Source organism: Gymnoscopelus microlampas (assembly GCF_963454915.1).
Source record: "Gymnoscopelus microlampas genome assembly, chromosome: 8".
Taxonomy (NCBI): Eukaryota; Metazoa; Chordata; class Actinopteri; order Myctophiformes; family Myctophidae; genus Gymnoscopelus; species Gymnoscopelus microlampas.
The window spans coordinates 7981625-8003736 of NC_139945.1; the positions used below are offsets into that span (position 1 = coordinate 7981625).

Genomic DNA, 22112 nt, shown 5'->3' on the forward strand with positions numbered 1-22112 from the left:
GTGTCTACTGAAGCCAATTTAGATGAGACGTTGGGCACACACAGCTGCTACTAACGAAGATAGTGCGCAGCGGGGTTGCTACTGCGCAGATGCGTGGAGGCACCTACGCAGCTTCTAGGCTACGCAGGAGCTCAAATTCGTTTGGGAAACGCGGCCAATGTCTGGATAAGTCTCTGCCAACTTGTGTAGTGATGGACGGCGACCAGGTGTGCGTTTCCAAACCTAACATTTCTTGAAGTTCTGTGCCTTGTAGAATAACAAGTGTATAACCTAGTTTAACCATGCAGTGAAATGGCCAATAGTTCACTCCTGGCCCTTGCAAATGGAAACGGTCATTATATATTGAAATTCTTTATTCGGAATAACCCCTTGAGATGAACCATCTCGTTTTCAAGGGGCTCCGCAGTTACAGAATACATAATAATACATTTAAGAAACAGAACAAAACAAAACATAAATAAACAGGACAATAACAACAATCAAGGGGGGAAAACAAGACAAAACATACAACAATAACATAACAACAATACACAAAGCACATACAGTACATGAATTATTGTGTCATAGATCTGTTACTGATAATTAGTGAAAACATGAGCAGGTAGTCTCCAGGTGAGAGGACAGCGCCGTTTTAAACAATTGAGGAGATGATATTGACCGAATATGAACAGGTACGTTGTTCCAGTCAGAAGGAGCTTTAAACCTAAAGGATTTTTTGGAAACCGAATTAAATGCACTTGGAACATCAAAGTAAACTTGTGCACAATGTCTCAATTGGTGTCTAGAAGTAAAATGATTCATATACTGTTTGAGATACTGTGGGTAATTAAAGTAGATACATTTGAAAATGAACTGTAACCAGTGCTGCTGTCGTCTTCATTGTTTTCGGTCATTGTTTTCCTTTTTTTATTTTTTATTATTGTGATTTATTGCATTTGTATGCTGTCCATTAGTCAAAGCATCTGTGGACTAGTGACTCCTCAGTAAAATGTAAAATGGAATGTCACAGTTTTAAGTAAACCAATACTAAGAATCTTTGAATGGGATTGTGTGTTAATAATGATGTTTTGTTTGTTTTTGCATGATCAAAATTTTGATTTGCAAATTCTTATCGGTTAATCAATTCATTTTTTGTGTGTATTTACGATTAGAGGTTGGGTGTTCACTAATGTTTACGGTAACTTTTGATTGAAAAATAAGGCCCTGCTACAAATAATAACTTCTCTAGCTGTGGTCTTTTGGAGCAGTAAGGATGAAGTCATTAGTAGACACAATTTCGGGTTTTATCGTATTTGTTGGCTGTTCACTTCATCCAATGCCATCTGCAAACTCACAACACCTTGCATCGCCTATTTTCGCCACTAAATAGGCAATTTATGAAATATTGGAAGAGGGTTTGTGCCCAATAGCAATGGTCTGAGACTAAAGAACCCTACCTTCCCCTTCGCCCCTTGCAGGAGGAAACAAACTGCAGACCACGGCGAAAGCGGATGAGATGAAGGCGGCGGAGATATCCAAGCCAACGCGGATGGCTGCCCCAGAGACCAAGAATGATATCTCTGATTGGCTGTCTGCGGCGGCGCTAGCTGCACTGCAGAACGACGTGCAGCCTGTTGGTCACGACTACGTTGAAGAGGTATTCTGACAGTTCACTTGGGTGTTGCTTGCCAAAAATAACTGATCTACATGCTAACACGTCGCATCACGACACATTGTTAGCTTGTAGATCAGTTATTTTTGTGAGTATACATTATATTGTTAAATTGTCCTTTTTGCAGAACTATGTCTTTGTCATTAAAAAGTAATTGGTTACAGAATTGCCTACTGAGAATAGTAACTCTTTGGAATACTCTTACATGAACTAAATTGAAACCTCATTGCGATTCCTTTCTTGTCCTGTGAATGAATAGTTTTCTTTCCACCATTTCTCTTTTACCCGCCTCGTCGCCCCGACTCTTCAGACGATCGCTGCGTAATGACCAAGCATGCAGCCATTTATCCCTCAGAGGATGAACTCCAAGCTATCCAGAAGATTGTGTCCATCACAGAACGTGCCCTCAAACTGGTGTCGGACATCATCACTGACCAGGACAAAGACAAGGGCAAGGAAGAGGAAAAGGAGAAGGAGAAGAAAGAAGTCGCTAAAGACAGGTGAGGCATCTGAGAGAGCTCAACATCTCTTTGTCTCCTCGTGTTTCTGTGTTTAAAGCAATTCCATTCCAATTCCCTTAAATATACTTGGCCACCAAATGTAGTGGCCTGTAGGACCAGACTGAGGAACTTGAAGGGGTCCTTGGGGGGGGTCTTTAACTCAGAGTCTATAGCGGGAACCAAATGGACCCGTAGTGGTCCATTTGGTTCCATTTACACACTCAGACTGATGCCTTGCCATGTAGATTGGGCTCCCAGAGATGAGAATCGTATGAAATGAAGGTCCACGACCTCATGCAAAACAAACTGGGGGTCCTCAAAATGATAAAGGTTGATAATCACTGCTCAAAAATCTATGTACACGTGTTTCTTAATGGTTTGTATCTGTCTCTCTTTCTCTCCCATCCACCCCTGTCTCTCTGTCCAATGGTTCCTTGCTGTCTCTCTCATTCTTTCTCTCTCTCTGACTCCTCTCTCTACGCCACTCTCTCTATCAACCCTATCTCCCTGTGTGTATCTTTCTCTCCCACCTCTCATCATGCTGTCCCTCCAGGTACAGACGGCACGGCCTCCAGCTACCATGTCAAACAGTTGGAGGAGCAGAAGGGCAGGCTGAAGGAGGCCTTGGTCAGGTCAGTCAAAATGTGTACATCTGTTTAAAAACAACAGCAGTTGACCCAAATGGTTTCCAATCAGGAATGACTTGACAACAGCATGATAGTCATAATAACCATTATCCACAAAAGCAAGTGGTTTAAAAATAAACCACTTGACTTAAATGATATGTAGGTGTCCTCTGCTGCCTCGGACACACGCACATTGTACTTTTACAATAACAAGACATAGTCTGGTTATGGCATTGCCTCCCTGTTAAATTGTAAGCAGATTTGTACCGATACTTGTATCGGAAAAGCTGCCGATACTGCCTAAAAGGCTGGTATCTGTATTGGCGAGGATGCCATTCCGATACCACATAAATTACATGGTATTTCATTCATATTTTGATTTCCTCAATTGATGTTGCACGACTGTTTTATACTCTTACTTGTACTATTTACCTGAGAGTGCACAAATGATATACTATAAGACCTGTAAGGGTCTATTTGGAACCCCCTCAAGGAACCCAGATGGTCCCTGAACCCCACTTTGAGAACCACTGTCCTAGATTTGTTTAAATGAGATGCGCAAGTTATGGGGATCGGTAAGGGAAAAAATGGTATCGGTTACATCTCTAATTGTAAGTTGTTAACCCCCCTGTTATGTTCACAGGACGCGTGACCTGTCCTCGTCAGAGAAGCAGGAGCACGTGAAGCTGCAGAAGCAGACGGAGAAGAAGAACGTGGAGCTGGACACTGTGAGGAGCCAGAAGGAGAAACTCCAAGAGGACTAGCCGAGGCAACTATCGATGAGCTGAAAGAACAGGTACGGACAGTTAGAGCGAATCACTATCATTTTGAAGAGGGGGTACTGTCTTCCCCTGTATAGGATATGAACCACATGCTTAAAATGAAGATGATTTCATCTTTTTCTTTAAAAAGATGACTGCTAATGCTCTTTATCGTTAAGACCTGCCTTCTAAACCAGTAGTTTTTCCAAGATCTTTCAAAAATGTTAAAAAATGGCAGATAAAATCTAAAATGACACAGATCCTTTCCCGTTTTTAAGGGGTAACATGTTCTAGTTTACTATTTCACCATATCTAAACTACTTTAATAATACATTTTACACACTTTAATTATACAATGAACAATCAAACAGCTAAGTATGCAATACACATGAACTTAATTTTATTTAACCACTTAAGCCCTAAAATTCTCACTTACATGCCCAAAATTGGGACGGGACGTTGAATGAAAGTGGTTAAATATTGTATTTGCTGATGCTGATATTGTCAAAAAAATAGAATGTTTAAAAGAACAAAAGCACAGCAAAAGAAACACAATACAAAGTGATGAAAAATTGTAAGAGGCAAACCATCTGGGTTAAACAGGTTTCCTTTGCAGATATGAATGTCATTCTGTCAAATTTGCAGATATTAGTGAATGGGATGGGGTGAAGTGACATTTAAATGGATATGGATAATTGTACCTGACTTTCAAACCATGTGCCTCTTGTAAGGATTGTGTGTGTGTGTGTCACAGGTGGATGCTGCGGCTGCGCTGGGGTCAGTGGAGATGGTGGAGACCCTGACGGAGAGGAACCTGGACCTGGAGGAGAAAGTCCGGGAGCTGAGAGAGACGGTCACTGACCTGGTCAGTGCACCTGTGTTCTTCACCCCGACTTGCATGCAATCAGTGTTTTGTTTCATAGCCCATTAAGACCTGAGGCCCATTTTACAAACGCCCTCTCAGTGGTTCTCAAACCTTTTCATGTCAAGGACCCCCAAATTGTTGTACAAGCTTGCAGCGTGGCACGAAGTGACACGTTGTGAGCTTGTAGATCTGCTATTTACAAAAGATTTGTACCGGTATACATTTTGAAAACTTAAAATGGGACATTCTGCATAAGGAATACTTTTACTTTTGGTATTTTAAAGGAATAGTTTACCCCGAAAATAACTTTCCGTCGCATTCCTAAGCCAATAATTTGATGACCGGCAGCGGTTCCGTATGGAGACACAAAGGAGATTCTTTGTGTCTCCATACAGAACCGCTGCCGGTGAGTAATCGATAGAAAACGTCATTTTGGGCGTGAACTATCCCTTAAGTACATTTTGATGCCACTACTTTTGTAGTTTTACCCAAGTAAATTTTGAATACCAGACTTTAGCTTGTAACAGTTTTCCTACATTGTATTATTGATAATTTTATTTAAGTAAAAAGATTTGAGTACTCCTTCCACCACTGCATTTGGCTTTGTTCTACGCCTTACAATGTATATACTACCACACATGACGGTCAGTCCCCTCTTCTGTCCTCCCAACAGGAGGCCATTAATGACATGAACGACGAGCTCCAGGAGAACGGCAGGGAGACTGAGATGGAGCTGAGAGAGCAGCTGGACATGAGCGGGGGAAAGGTCCGCGAGGCCCACAAGAGAGAGTTGAGGCTGCCCAGGAGACCATGGCCGATTACCAGCAGACCATCAACAAGTACAGAGAGCTCACTGCCAGCCTGCAGGTGCATAGATCACTACACACATACACGTTGTACTACTATACTTACCGCAACATTTTAGGATGGATTTTCGTTTTAAATGCATTTTTTCCCCCATGAGTTTTTTTGCCGTTTGTAACCCTGAACCTAACTCTAAATCCTAATTCTGACCCCAACCTGAATCTTTTCCTAATTGTAACCTTGGCTCTAAAAGTCTTTGTTAACAAATTCTCTTGTGGTGTCCAGGAAAATGGCCTTCACAAGGTCAATTTCTACTATACTTATGGGGACACGTGGCCCTCAAGTATATTCATAAACACACACACACACACACACACACACACACACACACACACACACACACACACACACACACACACACACACACACAGGAATGAGAAGTGAGCTGCTATGATTATCAGTAGGTCGTCAGTAAATGCACATTGCTCACTGCTGTCTGTGTGTGCTTTTCCCTGTGCACCAGGAGACCAACAGAGAGCTGACCAACCAGCAGAATGCCAACGCTGAGCAGGTCCTGCTGCATCCTCCTGCAGAGATGTTTGATTTCAAGATAAAGTTTGCAGAGACCAAAGCTTATGCCAAGGTACGGCTGAGACGAATGTCAGAATGCTAGGAATCTGATTGGGAGTTGATGGGGATTTGAATCAATCCAATGACAATAAAATGTCTAAAGTGACACTTTGGTACCACTACCACAAAACTCAAGCCAAGCCATACTGGAAAGAAATGGATTGGAAAAGGTTGTATCCAGTTTAACTGAGCACTAGGCTTACGTGATCATAATTCTTGTTAATGGCATCAATGGACATTTAGTTTAAAAGTTTTACATTAATAAAAGTTTAAGAAGAGTAATGAATAGTAACCGCTCATATCATAAAATTAGGATAATCATTTCTGGATCCTAAAATTATTACGATATTTATCAATTCCGATTCCTTCATTTTCATGGGTACCTGGCAGTTTGGATATGGTTCCTAACTTCTATACCCAACCTTGACTGTGTGTCTTCCAGGCCATCGAGATGGAACTGAGGAAGATGGAGGTGGGCCAGGCTAACCGCCAGGTGTCCCTCCTCACCGCCTTCATGCCTGAGTCCTTCCTCCGCCATGGAGGAGACCACGACTGTATTCTGGTGCTGCTGCTCATTCCAAGGCTCATCTGCAAGGTGTGTGTGATCTGCAAAAAAACGAAAAAAATAGTCTGACCAATGCCACATGGGTCGATCCTGATTTTGGAGAGTCCTAGACCACTAATGTTTGACCGATCTTTTGTAAAAAAAAAGTATTTTAATGTGTTTAACAACATAAGCCCTGTTCATACATTTTCAGAAATAGCCTATCTACAATCTCACAATGTGTCGTGAGCTTGTAGATCGACTATTTTTGTTATTGTTTTGAAAACGTTTGTTAATGTTCACTTAACTCATTGGCTGCCAGCTTTTTTAATTTTTACCTACAGTAGGCTGCCAGACTTTTTCAATGAGAAAAAAAAGCACTTAGGAGCCGAGATGCATCATTTTTAAGTTTTAAGGTACAAGGAAGTGGATGGGAGTCTAAATCTTCGGTAAATCATATCTCCTTGGTCTTTGGGTTTAAAAAAAAAAAAAAAAAAAACTTTTATTTTGAAAATTTTTTTTTTTTGAAAGAACGCAGATCTGCGTCCTTGGCAGCCAACGGGCTTTTGCGCAAATGAACGCAGATCTGCGTTCTTGGCAGCCAATGTGTTAAAATGACATGCCCAAATAGGTAGTAGGGATACTCTGTTGAAAGTGGTAAAACATTTGGACACATCTGCTGCATAATTACAATACTGATGTCGACAAATAAGTAAAACAATGGCCATATATCAGCCAACCGATGTATCGCTCAGGCTCTGCTTACCACCTGTTCCCAACATGTCCGTGTGTCATTTCCCCTGCAGGCGGAGTTGATCAGCAAGCAGGCCCAGGAGAAGTTTGACCTGAACGGTGACCCCCTGCAGGGAACCGCGATGAGGGGATCCCGTGGAGAGCAGCTCAGCTTCGCCTCAGGACTGATCTACTCCCTGGGCCTGCTGCAGGCCACTCTGCACAAGTATGAACAGTGAGTGACTATCGCACATGAGAGACTAAATTGGGAATGTTGTCATTGGAGAATATACCCACCATGCTAAAACTTTATAACAAGATTCCAAATAAATTAAAAGATTCTGGTAATGCTCCATGTTGCTATCTAGAACTGAACACCTTTATTCCCAATGTATTGAACATCTTCAATAAAAAATCAGTCCAATGAGAGACAACTTTTCTCGCTCGTATTTCGTTTATAAGTTTTGTCCTCTGTTAACTACTTAAGCCCTACATACTTACCGTCATACCGTATGACGAATAGTGAAACTAGCAATTCTACAAGCTCACAACAATCTGCTATTTTTGCTGCAAGGGAAAGTGCAACATTGTATGTATCATATTGGTCCCTGAATCTGAACAAAGCAAACGCACTACTGGTTTGAAAACACACTTAATGCATTACTTTTGAGCGTCCTGTGTATCACAAAAACCTTAACGTTATCGGTCTCTCCACTCTCGCCACTTCTAACATTATCTGTCCTTCCATTGTCATGTCCTCCTCTCATCCAGGGCTATGAGTGGCTGCAGTGTGGAGGTGTTTAAGAGGATGGGCACGCTGTACTCTGAAATGAGCGTCCACGAGCGCTCTCTGGACTACTTCATCGACCTGCTGCACAAAGACCAGCTGGATGAGACCATTCAAGTGGAGCCACTCACCAAGGCCATCAAATACTACCAGGTAACAACAATACAGGACCTCTAGGCTGCCATCTAGCATGTAAAACATGCACACATTTGTGTGTGTGTGTGTGTGTGTGTGTGTGTGTGTGTGTGTGTGTGTGTGTGTGTGTGTGTGTGTGTGTGTGTGTGTGTGTGTGTGTGTGTGTGTGTGTGTGTGTGTGTGTGTGTGTCTCTCTCCATGGAAAAACTGTGCATGTGTCCGGTCTGCATTAATACGCATTCAACGTATTCATGCTTGTTACTTGTCTGTAAGTAACTCACTACTGTTGTGTCCTCCAGCATCTGTACAGCATCCACCTGGCGGAGCTCACAGAGGACTGCACCGTGCAGCTGGCTGACCACATCAAGGTATTTCAACGCCTTGTGATTTTATTTTGTCTTTATTTATTTTTTGTTGGTGTTTGCTGGGTTACATGTCGCCTTTCCGACGTTAACGAACCCTATACCTAACCCTAACCGCACGCGGAAGCCACTAGTCGGAGTGGCGAGATGTCGGAATGGAAGGCGGTTACCGTTTGCTGCTGTCTGCTGCACCTTTAATGCGGTCACACCCCTGCCCGTTAAAGCCGAAAGCAAGCTACGTACGGTGCAACTGTGAAGACAAACAGATCTAACAAAATAAGACTAAGGAAGTTTATTTTGTAATTTGGTGTTTTTTTTTTAATTCTGTTGTGATTTGGCACTATAGTCAAATTTAACAAATTGTCTCAAGACAGTTTACATATAGAGCAGAGACCCAACGTTTCCCCCCCTGAGAGAACATTTGGCAACAGTGGCAAGGAAAAAACTCTCCTTTTAACCACTTAAACCCTATACTTAGTTGACTGGATTCCCAAGAACTCTATTCTAGATCCACTCCTGTTTTCGCTCTACACTGAAATACATTGTCATCAAATGTTTGCCCCAGAATAGGGTTCACGTGGTTATTGGGAAGAAACCTTGGGCAGAACCAGGCTCTAGAGGGTGGGCGCCCCTGAGATACAGGGGAATGGAGAGAGAGAATAAGTGCCTGGTGTGCATTGATTCAAGTTCTCGCCACAACTGATTTCAGTCATTTGTATTCCATAGAAGCCAGCATGTCTTCTATGGCATCATGTTGCGCACCTATGCTCTCAATGCGCCTGCGACTGTTTCACAAATCACACATTACGACTTGGTCATACAAACCTTTTTCAGTCGTGAGATTGTATTTTGCTTTAATCCATGGGTGTGTCTCAGTTCATCCAGAGTGGCCTGGACTGTGTGGCAGTGGAGTCGGCTCGCCTGCGGGCCTTCCTGACCGCCGGTCAGGAGAGCTCCAGCCTCTGCATCCTGCTGAAGGACCTGGACACCTCCTGCTCCGACATCAGACAGTTCTGGAAGAAGATCCGTCGCCGCATGCCCGGAACGGACGTGATGGGAGCACCCGCCGCTGTCATATTTGGACCACAGGTACACATACACCCATTCTACTGTCTGTACGGGTCAGTGATTCTCAAACCTTTGAATTTCAAGGACCCGCCCCCCCCCCCCCCCCTAATTCTTATGTGCACTAGGGCACAGACCCCCATTTGGTGCAATTCATCTCTGGGGTCAATTCTTCATCTCTATGAACCCCAATCCACCCTGTAAAATATGTTTTCAATTTAAAAAAAAGCTACTTTTTGATATAATCTTTCACTGATATATTTTTCACAATGACCATTCCACATACAGGTAAATGTTGTTTGACAACTTCTCTTAGAGTGTTTGCCCCTGACAACCGGGAATGTATTTCTTTATGTACTTTTACAGTTAATAACAGGATTCCCACGGTCATGAATTTCCTGGATATATTTTGAAATGAGAAAAACTGTCTGCCAGGCCTGGAAAATGTTTGGAATTCATCAAATGTTTTGGAAGATGTTTGGATATACATAGTTTTTGGCTATTGATTTTGTTCATAAAAAACATGTCTGACATTTCATGAAATATGTAACATGGTAAAATGCAGTGCTGCGTGAGAGCTGCCTATTATACAGAACATCACGTAACAAAAATAATACATCTACAAGCTAAGAACAAACGTTGTTAGCTTGTAGATCTGTTCTGTCGCGTGACGCCTTTGCTCGAGGTCTGTCTTGGGGCATTGATGGAGTAAGAGCCTCATTATTGCCACCATACGATTGATATAGGCCTGGAAATAGGGTGAAAAAGTTATGGAAAAGTTTTGAAAATGACCAGGTAAAAATGTGTGGGAACCCTGACCAGTGCTTTAAAATATTACTGTCTATCCCTGTGTTTCCCCTCCCTTTTTTTACTTCCACTTAGATGGTTGAAAAAAATCTGAAGGACAGACCTGGCGGAAAGAGGATCCTTACCGAGTATGCTCGGACAAAAAGCCTAACGGATACCAGAAGACGCGACATGGTGAAGATATTGGTTGCACACATGGCAAGTGAACATGGGTATGTTGTCATCTAAAAATTATGCACCCAATACACAATTTTGGTTGTACTTGGTGCAGGCCAAAATCCTCCTTTTTGCAGAAGGCAGCGGCACAGCAATACTTTTGTTTGGATCTCATACGTGTGTGTGTGTGTGTGTGTGTGTGTGTGTGTGTGTGTGTGTGTGTACTGTAGGACGAGTCCTTCAAGGCGTGTTAACCCTGCAAGGCCCAGTGTGATCGCACGATCACATGTATGTTTTATAAAGAAATGAGTTTAAATCATTTTTCTTTTCTGTTGTTTTTTATTTTTTTTCACCTCTAAATCCTCATTGGGTCCTATTGTTTAGTCTTACAATGCCATTGGCCAGGATATTTGCATATAAATACCCCCCACAGAGCCAGGAATCATCACAACTTGAAAAGAATCTGGGCCTTGCAGGGTTAAAGAGGACTATGCAAAGGGCATCACTGCCTTATTCCCATACCTGGCCGATCCCCAGGGATATTTGGGCTATGTAAGTACATAAAACACCAGTCTAACGCACATTTACACATGCTCATTAAAACCAAATGACACTTTCCCCCCCTCTTTTCTTCTTGTGTTTTAGGAACAGTATTACAATCCAGTAGATGGGAGTGGGTTTCTGGCATGGCGAGTGAAATCACTTCAAAAAGAAGCATCAGAGGGACAAGAAAAGAGCTGAAATGTTCAGCCACTGACGGGTGTGTGATTTTGATTGTAGCTAGAATTTAAGGCTGAAGTCACATGTTCACACACACACACACACACACACACACACACACACACACACAGGAAGATGCAACATGTCATGTTTCCCCCAGTCCACTGTCTAGCAACTGTGAAGATGGATCCTTATAGTAAATGCATATCACTGGAAAGTATTGCAGCAGTATATGTGGTTTCTACACTGTTACAGGTGGTCCAAATGCTGGCGACAGAGCTCCCGTCTGTGAGGAAAACCAGCTAACCACAGAAACCCAGTGTCGTGAGGCCATTGTATATGTGGCTGTATGTATGTATGTATGTGGCTCTTCAACTGCCTTGCATTAACCCACTAAGACCTGAGGAAGCGTCTGTGTCACTTTTTCATTTGAGCTAAAAAGCATTATTTTACACTTTGACTATTCAAAAATACAGATATATATCCCCTCCCCTCCTCTCCTCTCCCCTTCTCTCCTTCTCTCCATATCTACAAGCTCACTGTGAGTTTAATGTTTGGAAAATAGCAGATCTACAAGCTCACTGTAAACTTGTTGCCTTATTTTAAATAGCCGATCGACAAGCTCACTTGTCAGCTTGTAGATAACTTGTGAGCTTGTAGATCTGCTATTGTCACTATATTTATATAGTGACAAATATATATTTGTGTCTAAAATACAGTATTTTTGCTTGACATTTTCAGCTGTGGCGTGGCTGTACACCGGATCTGATATCTTGGCCAACACAGCTGTGGACTGAGGGGACCGTCCCAGACTGCACTACTGCAAGGTTTGTTTAACATAACATGACACATGTGCAAATCAAAACCTTTTAGATCTAACTATCTAATGTTAGCATATGGACATTTTCTTGTGGTCAGTCCATTGTCCGTTTTTAAGGAGGCATTGCCAATATATATACTCTGTAGCTTAACTCTTTGACTGCCATATGAACAGTGTAATAGTGTGCCACTGCTGCCAGCAAAAACAGTGATTTTTACTGTATCAGTTTGCATAGAAAAATACTGTACTTGTACTTCTATCCACTACAGCTCAGAGGCAAATATTGTACTTTTAATCCACTACAATTGTTAGAAAACTTTAGTTACTTTGTAGATTTTGGTTATTGTTTAAAAAAACATAGGGTACATTAACCACTTCAGCCCCATTTAAACTTTGGCTATTTGAAAATGGCAGATCTACAAGCTCAAAATGCAACATGTTGTGAGCTTGTAGGCTTACAAGCTCACTTGTCAGCTTGTTGGACACTTGTCAGCTTGTAGATCTGCTATTGTCTATTGATATGCATGTACTTTCATAGCTTTGTGTCTAAAATATTGTATTTCTTTTTTTTACAGCGCCTGCTGCGGACCCAGGTGACAGACACACCATCCCAGGCCTACTGCAAGGTGTGTAACTATCTAATGTTGGCTTATTGACATTGTCTTGGGGTCAAATACTAGGTTGTGGGGGTCTGTGGTTTAATGCATAGGCTTAAAAATGGAAGCTCTTTGACATTACAGTAGTTTGAGAACCACTGGTATTCAGGTGACAAGTATATGTTGCTTACATTTTCTATAGTTGTCAGCTAATAATAATAATAATAATAATACATTTTATTTATAACGCACTTTACATTCTCACGGATGTCAGAGTGCTACAGATTAAAAACAGAGCATAAAAACAGCATAGGCAACAAAACAATTACAATAGACCCAACCAGGCTAAACTAAAGGGCCAACTTTTAGAAATTATAACTCAATACGAAAAACAAACAAAGTCCATGAAAAATTAGAAAAATGCTTTTTTTAAAAGGTAGGTTTTTAGTCAATTTTTAAAAGCATCAGTGGACTGTGGCGCTCTCAGGTGGTCTGGGAGGGCATTCCACAGACATGGGGCTGTGTGGCAGAATGCCCGGTCGCCCATGGTGCGGAGGTTGGTGTCAGGCACGACAAGAAGGTTGGTGTTGTTGGAGCGGAGGCTTCGGGTGGCAGGTTTTGGGGTGAGGAGTTCTTTGAGGTGGGGGGGGGGGGGGGGGGGGGGGTTGCCGTAAATGCACTGATGGGTGAGAAGGGAAATCTTGTATTCGGTCCTGAAGGAGATGGGGAGCCAGTGAAGTGAGCGGAGGGTGGGTGTGATATGGTCATATTTTCGCACTCTCATCAGGACCCTATCAGCGCTGTTTTGGATGTATTGGAGCCTTTGGAGGCTCTTGTTAGGGATCCCGATGAGTAGTGCATTGCAGTAATCCAGCCTGGAGGAGATAAAGGCGTGGACGAGTCAGCTGACTGAAAGGTGATAATAGGGGGGTGATTAGAGGTGTGGTTATCCATATGTGGCCAATATTTCAGCACAATATGACAGTTTTCAAGATGGATCTTGGCACTGTTTCTTTGCTATTGTCCAGTTTATAGAAAGCTATATGCTGATAGCCATCATTGCTTTGTGTTTGTTTAGTAACAGGGAACAGCCTGTCTCTGCAGGTCCTTTTTAAACAGAAAATTAAGGGTGTGTTGGCAATTTCATCCAACCATAATCAACAACTTGATTGTATAGGATGTGTCCTGTATGAGTTCTCTCTCCTGATTGGATGAAATTGGTCTCTCAAAATCACAATTTAGTTTTAAAGGCAGTTACTGTATTCACCCAGAAGCAGTATAATAGCAGTCGCACCCCTACTTAAGTAAGACTGTGTTTGCATACTGGTACAGTGGTGTAGTTAACTGGTATAGTTGCTGTGTTTTCACGTCGTGGATGCAATGTATTATTTAGTATATTCGTTTCCATTTGAAAGTATGCTTTAATAAGTACCTGGCATACAAACATGCTCACTTCTGTGTGCCTACGTGTCTTTGGGTCATTCCAGGGCCAGTGTTTAAAGGAGGAGTTCACCCAAAAAATTACTTATTTTCTATCAATTGCACACCCTATGAAGCCTTGAATCCATGGATTATTTTTTGTTTTTGTCGCATTCCTAAGCCAATAATTTGATTCCCGTCTCCTACCAGCTAATGTATCCGGTAGGAGACACAAAGTAGATTATTTGTGTCTCCTACCGGAAATACACACGGTCATCAAATTATTGTCTTAGGAATGCCACAAAAACAAAAATAAATCCATGAAATCAAGGCATAAATCACAGTATTATTCATATTGTAGCATTGTTTTGTCTTTTTTCATAACTATTGATTGTGAAGCATTTGTTTGAAAAGAACACTAACACTTGTTTCCCTTTTTTTCAGAAGCCGTCCAGCACTGACATGTTTTTTTGCCTTTAACCTTTTTCTACTTTTCAGGAATGTTCTTTGTGAATAATTGTCATATTTCTAAGATAATTGCATTCCATTTATGTTGTGGCTCGTGAACCGGTAGTACCCAATTTCTATAACACAATATTGGCCATCCCTGAATTTAATAACAAACTCACACATGAAATAATCAATTCTAACAAATGCATAACAAACTATTTTGGATTGTATACTGCCTTTTCATGACCCACTACCTTATATTTACATGTGCATGTTGTAAATGTTTAACTCACCATTTGTTTTTAGGGCTGTAAGACTGTAACACTTATTAGGACTAAATTATTTTTTAATTCATTTTGACAAAAAATGTAATTTTATTCAAACAGCCAATATACACTTATTAAAATAGGACTTAATTTCCTAATTAAACTAATAAATGTAATCCCAAAATAATTATGGAAAATGTTACACATTGATTCATTGATAAATACAAAATTAGATATCTACAAAATACACTTTGAGATAATTAACTTAATCAATATAGTTGCAGCCCTACAATTTGTACCTATTTTTTCAGAATGTTACATGTTGTTTAATAATATATTAATATATTTACCAGGAGCTTGCTTGATCCCCTTTTTTAACAAATGGGTCGGTGCAAGAATTTTTTTCCCCGTGCACTCCTAAATTGGCTGAAATAGGAGGCGGGTTTTTTGCTTCACCCTGGAAAATATTGAATTTACTTAAAAGTTAGAATATAATTTTGGATAATAACAGTAATAGTAGTAATAATAATCATTATAGCATCAACAATATATCTGTCAATAATAAACTGTTTACAGGCATTGTAATAGTTACCATACTATATAATTGTATAATTATCAATAATAACTATAATTAACCTATATATAGAATCATAAAATATAACCATACTATTATTACATATATAATCATAATAACAACAACTATAATAACAATAATTGATAGGACATTATACCAAATATATTGATGGTGTTGCTTACAGTAAAGGTACCAATAATACAATTGTGTTAATAAATACTTTAAACTATATCTGCTCTGCTTTGTCTCTACTTATTATTCTTTTTACCATGTGGTTGAAAAGTGAATCTATATGTTTGGTAATGTATTTAGTTGCATGTATTTAACATTTACAATGAATACAGATGTGTGTTGTTGTTTTTTGGAATTACTATTCATAATCAGAAGGGTTCTTCACTACTAAAGCTGAACAAAAAGTGAAACTTTGGAATGTAACATCTCTTAATACCTAAGCCCATACACATATGAACATAATACACAAAAGTTTTTTGTTTAACTGACAATAATTTTTGCCTTCTACAATCTGGTGTTTTAATTTATTTGACCAACTTATCCACTTAACGGTTTGATCCATGCAAGAGTCAAAGCTTGTAATTGAAAGTGTTGTCAGACTATAATCTCTGCCTGCTGGACAAAATGGACTTCAATCCCTCTACTGTGTGTAAAACTGTGAAGCAATCTACAGGGACATTAGAGCTTAACCAAAACTCCTGCCTGGTGATGACAAGTCTGTCACAATGTAGGCTAAACAAAAGTTTTTCATTGTGGTATTGACGCCATTCAGTAACATTGATGTGCCTGATATGCTGGGGAGTATCTATTTTACAATATACAAAATGGTATGGCTTCAACCCAGCTACTAGCCAGGTCGACATGTATCGTAATGGTTCCACATGTATTATATGGTGAGACATTCCCAAGTACATTACAAGGTATTTAATATCTATCATCAGGCTGGGGGAAAATAAGTGCTGAATCTTATACTCACAAAACATGACATCATAATATATGGAAAACGTGAAATGTCTTCTGAGTATTTACAACTTGTTTGCAAATAGCAGATATGCCATTTACTCTATATACACAGGGTATTGTCTCCTCTCAATATCTCAGATCAGAACAATAAGGTAAACAAAAAAAGGCAAGTTTGCTTTAACAATAATTTATTTTGAGATCTTCAACACCACTGGAGACTGGACTGTGAACTATGTGACGATGGATTCCTTGGACCCCCATGGCCGCAACCCAGAACTCTGCGTCGGCGCAACCACACTTTGCAATTTCCCTGAATTGTGAAAATTCTAGTTCAGTCTTATGCTAGATGTGCTCCTGTTTCTGCACAACATTGTAACAGGGCCTTTTATTTATATGGTATATATTTTACCACGAATGTTCGTATTTTACCACGAATGTTCCATTTTCGTATGAAAATCTTGTACATATTGTGTGTCTTGTGACGATAGGGTCCAATATTTAGTTCAGTAACCATGGAGCTAAGGAATGGTTCAGAAGCTGTGTTCACGTTCACAAAATGAATATTGGAATTGGTCTATTTGTTCTATTTGATGCCTCTTTGTTATGCATCTTTTGGGAGGCCAAATACAGGCTTATATTTTTGTAACTGTCATTATTCGACTGTTCTCTTGGGATAAAAAAAACTAAAACAAAACAAAACAATTAAACGTCAACGGTATAGTTTGAATTAACGGCTTGCTCCTCCGGACGCGAAACGTAACGTCTGGGGGGTGACAGATACATTTTTTACACCCACCCTTTGTTATTGTGGTCCAAGTGAAGACGATGATTACTTTTAATTGAAAGTCATGTGTAATAATTAAAAGTAACTTCCCCTACACTGTCTATGAATTGACCTTCCTTCTCTCCGTGTCTTCCGGGTTGCAGTTGGAGGTTCTTCACCTGCTGTCTCCAGAACAGAAGGCTGAGCTGCTACTGAGGCCTGAGGTTGCAGGCCTGGACAACGGGACCCTCAGCCTGATCTTCCACAGCTTGATGACCGGTGGTCCTGGGCCCACCCCCACCTCCACCCCCGGATACACATACACCTCACATAGCCCCTACTCACCACCACCACCACCACAGAATAGCTTCAGAGAGGGTGCATAGCTTTAAATATTATACATTTCTTTCATCCAATTAAACTTTTACCAGATTGTTGATGGTAATCTTCATAACCTTAAACAATATTATTTTGTTCTTTTTGAAACACTTGCAGGTGGTGAATGGGTTGATGGGAGCTTTCAGACCTGTTGGGAGCCTCGTCAGTGAGTTTGTGTCTCTCACACGTGAGGTACATACAGCGTACATACATATACTATATGCATATATGAGAAGCCAATTACTTGTTTTTATATGACTAGTTTATTATGGTTATGCATATTACATCTGCTAACCTGACATGACCCTGACATTCCTATCTATCTGTTGCTCTCCAGAGAAATGTATCCGAGATCGGAAGCATGACTCTGACCCAGACCCTGCTGAACTGGACCCTAGCTGAGCTGGCTGGCATGTACACGCCACATGATACGTCCATAGCCCAACCAATGGAAGAGTTTGATGTGACAAATGTGGAGGATTGGTTCAACCATGTTGTACCGCCACTATTACAGAGATTCTTACCCCATGGGCAACTCCCTGACCAAATCAAGTATGCCTTCCACCAAGTGTTGTAAGTACAATTCATATTCTTTCATACAGTGAGTAGATGCATGTACAGTCCAGCGTCCATGTCTTTCCAATTATGTTGTGCAGGCTAGTCTTGACCAAAGTCACAGATTTTCCTGGATGAGCCGAACTAGTTTAATTAAGAGTGCCGGTGGTGTTAGTGGACTTCTGTTTCCTTTCACATTCAACACAACACAACACAAAATAATGGAAATCAACAAAAGGGCAACGTTTATTTATGGATTAACTCAAAACGTTTCTTTGAATATTACATGCGAGATAGCAAATATTGAGTGAGTAATAACTGGAATTGTTGATTGTAACCTTAAACAAGTGACCTAAGCAAGGCAGGACACAAAGATTACAAAAGGAAAGACAAACACAAGCCCTTTACTAAGATGTGAACACAGGGTAGGTGGCTGAACAAAGTTAAAATTATTAAAGGGAACTTAAATACAAACCGACGCAAGGAATTTGTCACTTTGTGATAGTGAACCTAACAAGACAAAGGTCAACAATGTCCTGCTTTTGGAGTGATAACAAAGGTCAGCCTCTGGGCACCCTCTGGTGGCCATCCAGAAATATTGCAGGTTATGTCCTTTGTAAGTCCCTTGTTTCGTCCACTGTCCATTATCTATGAATATGATGCTGATTATTGTGCTTGCTTGTTGAACAGCTATTTGGACATGGGCAATGACACCACTGAGGTCCAGGACACTTGCAGCATCACCCTTGAAGAAAGATCATGTGGCGTGAGAAGGCTTTATTAATTGTTTCTGAATTTCTTTAATTTAAATGTATTACACAAAGGATTCCAAATTCTATTCTAGATGTCGTCGGATAGGAAAGTCATGCCTGTACATCCATTATCCTTCTCCCCATCTCTTCTACCAGCTTACCAACGCAGTGGAAAATGTGGCCCGTTTCATGCACTGTGCTGCCCGTAGCAACCTCACTATGTCAGAGTCGATGATACCCAGGAGAACCTGGAGGACCCAGACTTCATCAGGATGTGGTTCCAGATCAAACTGCTGCCTCTGCTGCCTACAGTTCCCATAAGCCTCCTCGACTGCCTCAGCTTTAAGAACTTCACCTGTCCTGTTTACCAAGCCCTGTGAGTTGTCCCGTTTATAAAGGGAATGCTATCTTCTCTAGAACATAACTGTTTCCCAAACATTTTCAGCTTGAGACCTGAAAGATACATTTGGTGACTTCCTGGGACCTAAACTTTTAAGAAAAATCATTATGAATTATAAAGTATGCATATTTAAAAAATGTATTTCTTAAAATCTTCTGAAAATCTTTTGTATTCCTTTTCCTTTTCTTTAATTTCTGAAAATCTGTTGATTTAAAAAACTTTACCTTACTTTAATTCATAAAACCTGGTCTGTGACCCAAAAATGGGTCAAGAGTAAGACCCTACGTTTGGAAAACACTTATAGTCGAAATACACAAAATAGTCCCGGAATAATGATACATTTCTTTGCATTGCTGGGTCCAGAGTAAAAGACCTGAGTCATCATATGCGTCTCATGGATCCTGATCACAACCACAGCCCAGTGATGTACGAACACTTCATCCATTCCTTCTTGCTACATCACAACACGTCCGGTAAGTGAACCAAGTAGCCATAGCTAGAGACAAGCTCAGAGGACCATTTGTCTGCAGATGTACAGGAATTTCTGTTGCTTTCAGGGTACATTTTTGAGTAAAACATTACTCTATTCTAATACTATACTATTATAGCCTACACTGACTTGTGTATTTATCTTCAGATCCTCAGTGTGTCTCCTCATCCAGCCATAGTGCAGAATGGCTGGAGGAGAACTTTGGATTCTTCTCCATGTTCGCCCCCATCACAGACTTCTATGACCTCAACCGTGACTTCTCTGGAGTGAGTGTGGATAATCTGAACATTTTTACTGAAAACATTGATTTGATTGTTTGTACTTGACACTACAATTTCAGTAACTTAATAACCTTTCAACCTGGCGTATATTTTGGGCATGTCATCACAGGATTGCAAGATTTTCAAAAACGTAATAGCTGATTTGCGAGTGTGACATTATAATTCGATTACGTATAAAATAGGGCTTCAGTGGTTAAATCTCATATCCTGCCCTCTCCCATAATGTCCTGTCTGTCTGTCTCTTGTCTTAAACGTGTCCAGATTCTACACCTCCTGACTCCGAAGCAGACTGCAGAGATGCTGCTGGTGCCTACTCCTCCAGAGAAAGACGTCATCATCCATGCAGTGTTTGACCATCTGACACAGTCTCAAGGAGACTTTCCTGAGTTCCTGCACCACCTGGTTCTGCTCACTAGAGAGGTAACCTCATCTGTAGAGCGTCTTATGACAGCTTAAAAAACGTACAGCAAAATATAATAGTAATTATAATAATTATTATTATTATTATAATGCATGGACTTTTATCCACCCTGTGATGTCTACCAAGTCATGTGAGTGTGTTGTGATGATGTTAAATGGCTTACATTTTAAAGGGGCTACACCATGAATGTAAAAAAAAATATATTATATATAAATATTGCCCGCCAACAACCCCGTGGTCAACAATTGGTATTTTCTTGTGCGCCTGGCGTATTTCATCCAATTAAATGATAACTTCATGAAGACATTTGGAAAGTCTGTTTCCAATGTATTTTGCATTGTATTCTTGCATGTGAGGCTGTTGTCCTTTTACCATAATATTTAATATTGTCTGACCACATTACCACCAAGATAAAAGTCTTGTAAATGTATTGCATGAATGAACAGGTATCGCAAATAAAGTGATTCCAGTTGCATTTCTGATCTGGTGTCCCGTCTAATATGTCTCTATCCACTAATATGTCTCTATCCACAACGTCAGGCCTATGTCAGTGAGTCGTTCATCCCAGAAGAGAAAGTCCAGGAGCTGGGGCCTGCGTCTCGCAACGCCACTACTGATGACATCAGCATGTGGAACATCACACAGATTGACACACTGTGTTCTTTAATGGACTCTTCAGATGGGGAGTGGGATTCAGCTCTGGTAAGTATACAAATGATCTTTCATTGATTGATGGTGTTATTGACAAAAATGCATGGGGCGGCAGTGGCTCAGGAGGTAGAGCGTCTGTCTGTTTGTCTGTCTGTCTGTCTGTCTGGCTGGCTGGCAGGCAGTGTAATCAGTGTAGAAGTGAGAAAACATAATGCGTTGTGATTATATTTACACGTTTTTGCATGTGTGTTCGTAAATGTGTGCAGTACATGTATATGGCACTAACACATTTTTTGTCGCCATCAAGGCCAAGGCCATCATTTCCAAGTATCTGACTAAGGCGGGCAACAGTCTTGGCAGTGCAGAGCTCAGTTGTGTCAAGGGACCCAACCTGTGTTCCCTGGATACCAGTGTCCTACAGACCATCTCAGAGGACACCCTCAGGTGAGGGGTGTTGGGGAGGGAGCCAGTAGTATCGTAAATCATGTTTACTTTAGTATTTCTTCACTACTTGCACACACTTGAACATCGACATTAATGCAAAAAACTTTTATTATAAAAAATGAATTGGGAATATTTGTGGGCTTTATTGACAGTGTATAGTAGAGCGAGACAGGAAACAGGGAGAGAGAGATGGGGAATGACATGCAGCAAAGGTTGTCGGGACTGGGATTCAAACTCGCGACACTCTGTCAGACTGTATTAGAGCCTATATATGGTATGCGCCTGGACCGCTAGGCCAACGGGCGCCCCACCCAAAACTATTTTTAACCTAATTAACCCTGGCATCCGTATTTTGGGCTGGCAAAAATAAGAATCAATTATTATTTTATAGAAATAAAAGTCCTAATAATAATAATTCACGCATTTTCACAAATAAAAAAGAAAGTAGTAAAATTAGCATACATTTCTACAAGCAACATCGTACAACAAATTATAAAAGAGTGATGTGTGTGATTCCATGACATATTAGCCAAAAGGTAAATAAGATATGTAAGGGACTGAATTTTAGAGACTGAATAACTTACATTTGTGGTTGAAAATGTGGTAGCACTCTTTTGAGATGTGTGCTGTGTGTCTCCTGGTGTTTCCAGTAATTCCAGTTTGCTGGTAGTGTCCAGCTGTACGCTGGAGAAGAAGAAAGTGCTCTTTAACATCGCAGAAAAAGCCTTCTCT

General features: G+C 40.7%; 1 long non-coding RNA gene and 1 pseudogene across 2 annotated transcripts; both read left to right on the forward strand.

Annotated features, from left to right (window-relative positions):
• Positions 1–1975: 1975 nt before the first annotated feature.
• Positions 1976–17394, forward strand: LOC311050096 (dynactin subunit 1-like; annotated as a pseudogene). Its single transcript has 14 exons — positions 1976–2151; positions 2410–2420; positions 2705–2783; positions 3421–3573; positions 4293–4403; positions 5077–5270; positions 5731–5850; positions 6280–6432; positions 7188–7348; positions 7885–8053; positions 8335–8403; positions 9274–9486; positions 12541–12591; positions 17173–17394. The product of its transcript is annotated as a dynactin subunit 1-like (transcript).
• Positions 17395–17899: 505 nt separating this feature from the next.
• LOC311051060 lies at positions 17900–18927 on the forward strand. Its single transcript, XR_014601372.1, has 3 exons — positions 17900–17959; positions 18632–18707; positions 18850–18927. It is a non-coding gene; the product is annotated as an uncharacterized lncRNA (long non-coding RNA).
• The last annotated feature ends 3185 nt before the right edge of the window (positions 18928–22112 follow it).